At 42.9% G+C, this 8,214-nt stretch overlaps 1 pseudogene; it reads left to right on the top strand.

Moving 5' to 3' along the window:
• The first annotated feature begins 6,094 nt into the window (after positions 1 to 6,094).
• On the top strand, positions 6,095 to 6,549 carry LOC108490919 (annotated as a pseudogene).
• The last annotated feature ends 1,665 nt before the right edge of the window (positions 6,550 to 8,214 follow it).

Below are 8,214 nucleotides of genomic sequence, written 5' to 3'. Positions count from 1 at the left end.
AATGCCGTACGCACTCAGAGGAAAGCGTGCTGGAAGCTTTGAGTTATGGCTGTTTTCCCATCTGCCTCCAGTTTGAACCTTCAGTGTTGACAGAAGAGAAATCTACATCCACCTCAGTGCTCTTCATCTCATTAATAAATAATTGAAGAATGGACCCAAACTAGAAGCTAAGGACTTTTTCTTTGTTTTGCTTTAAAGGAGAAGCCTACAGGGCTCACAAACTGCAAATCTCAGCAGCTGCCCAGAGGAGGAAAATGGAGGGGCAAAGGAAAAGAGCAGCAGGGCCACCAGCACCCAGCACCTGCCGTCCCCCTACACAGGCACAGGCAACGCAAAAGTGGCACATTGTCAAAAATAGTTACATAAGAGATTGATGGGGCTGGAGGGATGCTCAGTGGTTAAGAACACTGGTTGTTCTGGCAGAAGACTCAGTTTCAAATCCCAACACCCACATGGCAGCTAACAAGTGTCTGTAACTCCAGTTCCAGGAGATCCGACAGCCTCTTCTGTCCTCTGCGGGCATTGCACGACATGGGTACACTTACCTACATGCAGGCATAACACTCATACATGTAAAATAAAAATAATAAATAAAATATTTTTTAAAGACTTTATTTATTTTTATTTTACGTGTATGAGTATTTTGCCTGCCTATATGTAAGTGCACCGATGTCGTACAGTGCCTGCAGAGATTAGAAGGCATCAAATCCGTGAAACTAGAGTGTGGATGGTTGTGAGCCACCATGTGGGTGCTGGGAACTGAACCCTGGTCTTCTGTTAGAACAATAAATGCTCTTATCCACTGAGCTATCTCCCAGCCCCAAATAAAATATTTTTTAAAAAACAGTTAAGAGGCTGGGCGTGGTGGCGCACGCCTTTAATCCCAACATTCGGGAGGCAGAGGCAGGCAGATCTCTGTGAGTTCAAGGCCAGCCTGGTCTACATAGTGAGTTCCAGGACAGCTGGGGCTACAGGGAGACCCTGTCTCAAAAAGACCAGAAAAAAAAAAAAAGTAAATAAAGTAAAATCTTTGCGTAGCAAATGATGCCCTCAGTAGTGTGAAAAGACAACTTAGAGAATGAGAGAAAAGATTTGCGGGGCTAGAGCGATAACTCAGCACTTACGAGTACTTCCTGTTTTTCCAGAGGCTCCAAGTTTGTTTCCCAGCAACTGGAGGTTGGGGTGGGGGTCGGGGTGGGGGGTAGGGGTGGTGCTTCACAAGCACCGGGAATTCCAGCTCAGGGATATCTGACACCCTCTTCCGGCTTCCATGGGCACACAACACATATGTCATACACACAAACATACACATAAAATTAGAATTTTTAAAAATCTTTAAAAAAATTTTTGATTTTTATCATTTCTATTTTACGTGTATGAGTATATTGCCTGCATGTGTGTAAGTGTGCCCATGTTGTGCGATGCCCCGGAGGTCAGAAGAGGGCCTTGAATCCCCTGGAACTGGAGTTACAGACAGTTGTTAACCACAGTGTGGGTGCTGGGAATGAACCAGGGACTTTTTCAAGAGTAGCCAGTGCTCTTAACCACTGAACCATCTCTCTAGCTCCCAAATGTTTTTTTTAGTAAATATTTTATTATTTTTATTTTATGCGTATGGGCGTATTGCCTGCATGCATGTGAGTGCGCCTGTGTCCTGCAATGCCGTGGAGGTCAGAGGAGGGCTTCGGATTCCCCTGGAACTGGAATTAAGGATGGTTCATAGCCGCCATGTAGCAGCTGGGAATTGAACCCAGGTCCTCTGCAAGAGCAATCAGTGCTCTTAACTGCTGAGCTATCTCTCCAGCCCCCCAAATGTTTTTAAATCTTAAAGAAAACATTTGCAAACTACAAGTCTGAAAGGATCTAATATCCAGAATATGGTAAAGAACCACTGCTACATAACATTAAAAAGACTAATAACCCATTTTTTTTTTAAATCTATTTGGCTGGGCATGATGGTGCACGCTTTTAATCCCAGCACTTGGGAGGCAGAGGCAGGCAGATCTTTGTGAGTTCTAGGCTAGCCTGGTCTATATAGTGAGTTCCAGGATAGCTAGGGCTACAGGGAGACCCTGTCTCAAAAAAATTTAAAAAAAAATCTATTTATGTGTATTTTATATGTTTAAGTGTCTGGCTGGCACCATATCAGCACAATGCCTGTGGAGGTCCAAACAGGGCATTGGATCCCCTGAACTTGGAGATACCAATGCTTGTTAGCTGCCAAGTGGGTGCTGGGAACCAAACCTGGGTCCTGTGTAAGAGTAGCCAGTTTTTTTTTTTTGTAGCCCCAGCTGTCCTGATTTATTTATTATTTTTATTTTGTGTGTATGCGTGTATTGCCTGCATGTAGGTAAGTACACCTATGTTGTGCAATGCCCGTGGAGGACAGAAGAGGCTGTCGGATCCCCTGGAACTGGAGTTAAGGACAGTTGTTAGCTGCCATGTGGGTGCTGGGATTTGAACCCGGGTCTTCTGCGAGAACAACCCGTGTTCTTAACCGCTGAGCTGGTCTCTCCAGCCCAAGAACCCAATTTTTAAAAAGAACATCGGGAGAGATGGCTAGGTAGTTAAGAGGAATTCGGTTCTCAGCAGTCACATCTGGCAGGTTAAAACCATCTGTAACTCCAGCTCCAAGGGATCCAATTCCTTCTCTGCCCTCCTTAAAGAGTGCACACAGACACACACACAGACACACGTACACACACACACACACACATATAATTTAGATAAAATAAATCTTTTCTAAAAATGAACAAAATAGGTCTCGAAAGATGGTTCAGCAGATAAAATGTAACAAGTAATAAAAAGTTTTTTTAATTTTTAAAATTTTATTTGTATGCGTGTAATGCCTGCGTATATGTAAGTGCACTATGTCTTGCAGTGCCCAAGGAGAACAGGAGGGTGTCAGATCTCCTGAACTGGAGTAATGGACTATGTTGGGACTCAAACCCTGTTCTGCAAGAACAGCCAGTGCTCTTAACCACTGAGCCATCTCACCAGCCCTAAAAAGTTTGGTGGGTTTTTTTTTTTTGTTTTGTTGTTTTGTTTTGTTTTGTTTTTTGAGACAGGGTCTCCCTGTAGCCCCAGCTGGCCTGGAATTCACTATGTAGACAAGGTTGACTTTGAACTCACAGATATCTGTTGCCTCTGCCTCCCAACTGCTGGGACTAAAGGCATGCACCACCACACTCTGCTGTAAAAAAATTTTTTAAAGAAATACTTTAATTTTTAAAAATTTATTTGACAGATCTCCCTGTAAGTCATTGGTAGCCTGGAATTTACAGAGTATCCACCTACCCCTGCCTCCCCAATACCAGGATTAAAGGCATGTACCACCACACCTGGCTTAAAGAAATATTTTTAAAAATAAGATGAGTAAGCAAGGTATGGTAGCACACACCTTTTATCCCAGCACTTGGGGGACAGAGACAGGCAGATCTCTGTGAGTTCAAGGCCAGCCCGGTCTACATAGCGAGTTCCAGACCAGCTGGGACTTACAGGGTAACCCTGTCTCAAAAAGACAGTAAATAAATAATAATTAATTAATTAATTCATTCATTCATAAATAAATCAAATGAGCAAAAGAGGGGCTGGAGTTGTGACTCAGTGGTCCAGCACATGCCTAATATACACAAAACTCTGTGTTCAATCCCCAGCACTGAAAACTGAATAGATGATAGATAGATAGATAGATAGATAGATAGATAGATAGATAGATAGATAGATGATAGATAGATCTGTAGATAGATGATAGGTAGATAGATGATAGATAGATAGATGATGATAGGTAGAGGATAGATAGATAGATAGATGATAGATAGATCCGTAGATAGATGATAGGTAGATGATAGATAGATGATGATAGATAGATGATAGGTAGATAGGTAAATAGATGATAGATAGATAAGTAGATAGGTAGATAGATGATAGATAGATATAAATAAGTAAATGAATAAGTAGATAAAGCAAAATATTTGAACAGACATCTCCAAAGATCTATAAATGGTGAAAAGGTGTATGAAAAAGTGTCCGCCCTGGCAGTCACAAAGGAAATGCAAATAGACACCACTGTGACCTACCCTCCTTACTCCCACTAGATGGCTGTAATATAAAAGATGGACAATAACAAGTATTGGCAAGGATATGGAGGAATTGGATCCCTCTTAGGCTACTGGCTGAATGCATCATGCAGCAGCTGTTGAAAATAGTCTGGCAGTTTCCCAGTAAGTTGGAAGGAATCACATAGCAACCCACGGCAGGCCTGTGCCCAAGAGAACTGAAAACAGTCATTCAACCAAAACTGTACACACACATGCAGAGTGGCTCTCTTCACAATGACCAAAGGTAGAAGAAACCCAAATGTCCATCCTGGTGAATGAACTAAAATGTCTTACATACAGGGGTTAGAGAGATGGCTCGACAGTTAAGAAACTCTTGCTACTCTTGCAGAGGATGGGGGTTGAGTTCCCAGCACCCACATGACTAAAAACTGTCTTAACCGCAGCTCCAAGGGATCTGACATCCTCCATGGGCATTGTATGCATGTGATACACTTACTGTAGGCAAAATACACACATTAAAAAAAAAAACATGAAAAAGAAAAAAAAAGGATAAACCTAGGAAATAGTGTGCTAATTTTAAAAAGCTAGGCGTAGGGCTGAAGAGGTTGCTCAGTGGTTAAAAGTACTTGCTGTGCTTATGGAGGACCCGGGTTCAGTTCCCAGCACTGACATCAGGTGGCTCCAGCTCCACGGGCTCCAAAGCCTTGGATTCCACAGGTACTTACACTCACATGCACATGTATATGCACAGAAACACATATACACATAATTCTAAATAAAATCTTTAGATTCTGTCAAGTTGAAAATTAACATATCACAAGACATTGGGTTTTCCTAAGAAGACTTGAATAAACATCTAGTCACTCCAGATGGGGCACTGACAACAGACCAAGGAAACAGCTCCATCCAAGTTTGGCTTGGTGAGCCAGTCAGTTTACTGGCTTACAGGTGTACAGGGGACCAGTTACTTACAGTAGCGTAGGTGACCCCAAAACAGCTGCATTGCAGAAATAATCTCTCCCCAATGAAGGTGATATGCAGCTGCATCCAAGAGGCATAGGAGTCCCCTGTCAGTGACCCTCCCAGCCCACAGACACTCTAGCACTGGCTGAGCCCACTGCATTGGGGCACAAATATGGGCAGCTGGGAGGCATCACAAGAGAGTGAGCCGCTGGAATCTCAATCAAGGGTCTAACACCTTCCCCAGCCTCCCTTCCAGGTGGGAATATCGACAGGCCTGATGTAGTGAGGGTCTCCTGTGCTAAAAGCCATTGCTACTCTGCTTTCAAGACACAATGGCTCTGTGGATGAAACTCTACAAGTGACTGTCAATGGTTGTGGTTACCTTTTAAAAGCAAAGAATGTTCTGAAACCAGATTCACAGCTGCTTCCTGTCAGCCAGGAACTGAGCACAGCCTCTGCTAATCTCCTACTGCCACAGTCTGCCCACATGCATGGGACCAGGTGCCCACGACTGAACTTTATGAAATGGTGAGCTAAACACCTTTCCTTCTTTTGAGCTGTTTATGTTAGGTGTTACATTACAACCACATAAAGGAAATTAATATGATACATGCAAGTTTAACATCTTTGTAGACGTATTTTATTTATTATTTATTTATTTATTTGTTTGTTTGTTTGTTTTTTTTTGAGACAGGGTCTCCCTGTAGCCCCAGCTGGCCTGGAACTCACTATGTAGAGCAGGCTGGCCTCGAACTCACAGAGATCTACCTCCCCCTGCCTCCTCAGTGTTGGGATTAAAGGGATGCACCACCACAACCAGCTAACATTATTTTTGTTATTCTTATGTGTATGAGTGTATTGCCTACATTTGTGTAAGTGTACCTGTGGCATGCAAAATGTCCATGGTGGTAGAGATCAGAAGAGGGCATCCAATCCCTTGGAACTGGAGTTACTGATGGTTGTTAGCCACCATGTGGCTACTGGGAACCGAACCTGGGTTCTCTGTAAGAGCCATCTCTCCAGCCCCCAATTTTAATATCTTGAAGAGAGGCAGTTTGAATTGAGGTGTGATGGAGGAGCGGGTGGTGGAATCTACCTGTGTCGGACTGGCCTTTTCTCTGCCTCGCTTGTCTGCACTTCAGCACAATCCAAGATGGCTGGTGGGTGAGGCTGGAAAGGACCCAGGAAAGGCCAAGACAAAGGCCATCTGGCTTGCAGCTCCCTGTGGGTGGTATTCATCGCCACCTGAAATCTAGGACAAGCAGCTACTGATGTTGTGGGCATGACTGCCGCTGTGTACAGTGCAGCCATCCTGGAGTACCTCACCACAGACGTACTTGAATTGGCAAGAAATGCATTAAAAGACTTAAAGGTAAAGCGTAAGACTCCTGGTTACTTGTAACTTGCCATTCCTGGAGATGAAGAATTGGACTTTCTCATCAAAGCTACAATTGCTGCTGGTGGTGTGATCTGGCACATCCACAAATCTCTGACTGGAAAGAAAGGACAACAGAAGACAGTGTAGGGGTGCCTGGATTCCATGTTATCTCAGGACTCTAAATATTCTTAACAGCAGTCCAGTGCTGGTGATTCCAGTGGACTGTATCTCTGTGAAAAACACAGTTTTGCCTTTTTATAATTCTATTTGATCAAGTCAGAAGCTTAAATAGCTTTCCAACCAACCAAATTTCAGCATTTGAGTCTTAACCATATTTAAGTGTTACTATGGCTTCAAAGAAGCTATTGATTCCTATTGATTGTGAAGTAGTGGGTTTTGAGTGAGTTGACTGTTTTTAACAAAACTGTTTGGATTTTAATTGTGATACAGAAGTCATTGTAACAAACATTTGGTTTTGTACAGACATTATTTCCACTTTGGATAACCTCAATAAAGGTCATATCTCATGGGGCTGGAGAGATGGATCAGCGGTTAAGAACACTGAGTGTTCTTGCAGAAGACCTGGGTTCGAATCCCAGCACCCACATGGCAGCTAACAGCTGTCCGTAACTCCAGTTCCAGGGGATCCAACAGCCTCTTCTGTCTTCCGTGGGCACTGCACATGCACTTATCTACATGCAGGCAATACACACATACACATAAAATAAAATAAATAAAATATTTTTTAAAAAGGTCATATATTCTGAAAAAGATGCATCTTAGCTCAGAAAATTGTTATTGAATATGTCAATGCTGTTGTAATGAAATGCTTCTTCTAAGTATGTGGTTATTAAATAAATAATTAACTGGAAAAAAATGAAGGTGACACAGATGTTTTCAAAACATTGTAATGTAGTTGCAGCATTCTTTCTGTAAAAATACTAAAACTTGTTGAATCATTAAATATGCATGCAAGTTTTCAAGAAAAAAAAAAAAAGAAGTCTAGACAGGTATGGTTAATCCCAGCACCCAGGCGGGAGTCAGAGGCATGCAGATCTCTGTGGGTTCAAGGCCAGCCTGGGTCTACATAGTGAATTCCAGGCCAGCTGGGGCTACAGGGAGACCCTGTCTCAAAAAGATGCCCCCCCAAAAAACCCAAAACAACAACAAAAATGAAGTCTAAACTACATATTGATAAAACTTTTTTATGTATATGTATACATACATGTTCACATGTGTGTGCATGTAAACGTGTATATGGAAACCAGAGGTTGACATCAGATGTCTCTCACAATTGCTCTTCAATTTGTTTTTTGAGACCCTGAATCTGGAGCTTGCTATGGTTCCACTGGTTGGCCAGCAAGCTCTGGGGATCCTCCTGTTTCTGCCTCCACAGTTCTAAGTTTAGCACTGCATGCTGTCATACCTGGCTTTTTTATGTGGATGCTGGGAGTGAACTCAGCTCCTCATGCTGTGTAGCAAGCACTTTACCAATGGAGCCATCTATCTACATGGCTCACCTTTTTCTAGTTTTTTTGAGACAGAGTCTCACATATCCCAGGCTGATCTCAAACTTCATGTGTAGCTATGCTGGATACATTTAGTTGTCAACTTGACACACCTGGGTTGAGGGAACCTCAATTGGGGAACTTCCTCCATCAGACTGGCCTGTGACCATGTCTTGATTGTTGAGTGATGTGGGAGGTGCCACCCCCACCCCACCCCCATTCTCTTGGATTATAGGCATGTACCTTACATCCACTTTATATGGTGCTAGGAATCTATCCTGGATAGCTTTTTACTGTCAACTTG

The sequence above is a fragment of the Nannospalax galili genome, unplaced genomic scaffold, assembly GCF_000622305.1.
Source record: "Nannospalax galili isolate Female #2095 unplaced genomic scaffold, S.galili_v1.0 scaffold1677, whole genome shotgun sequence".
NCBI lineage: Eukaryota > Metazoa > Chordata > Mammalia > Rodentia > Spalacidae > Nannospalax > Nannospalax galili.
The sequence above is the reverse complement of the archived record's forward strand: the minus strand, read 5'-3'. Positions and strand labels throughout refer to the sequence as shown.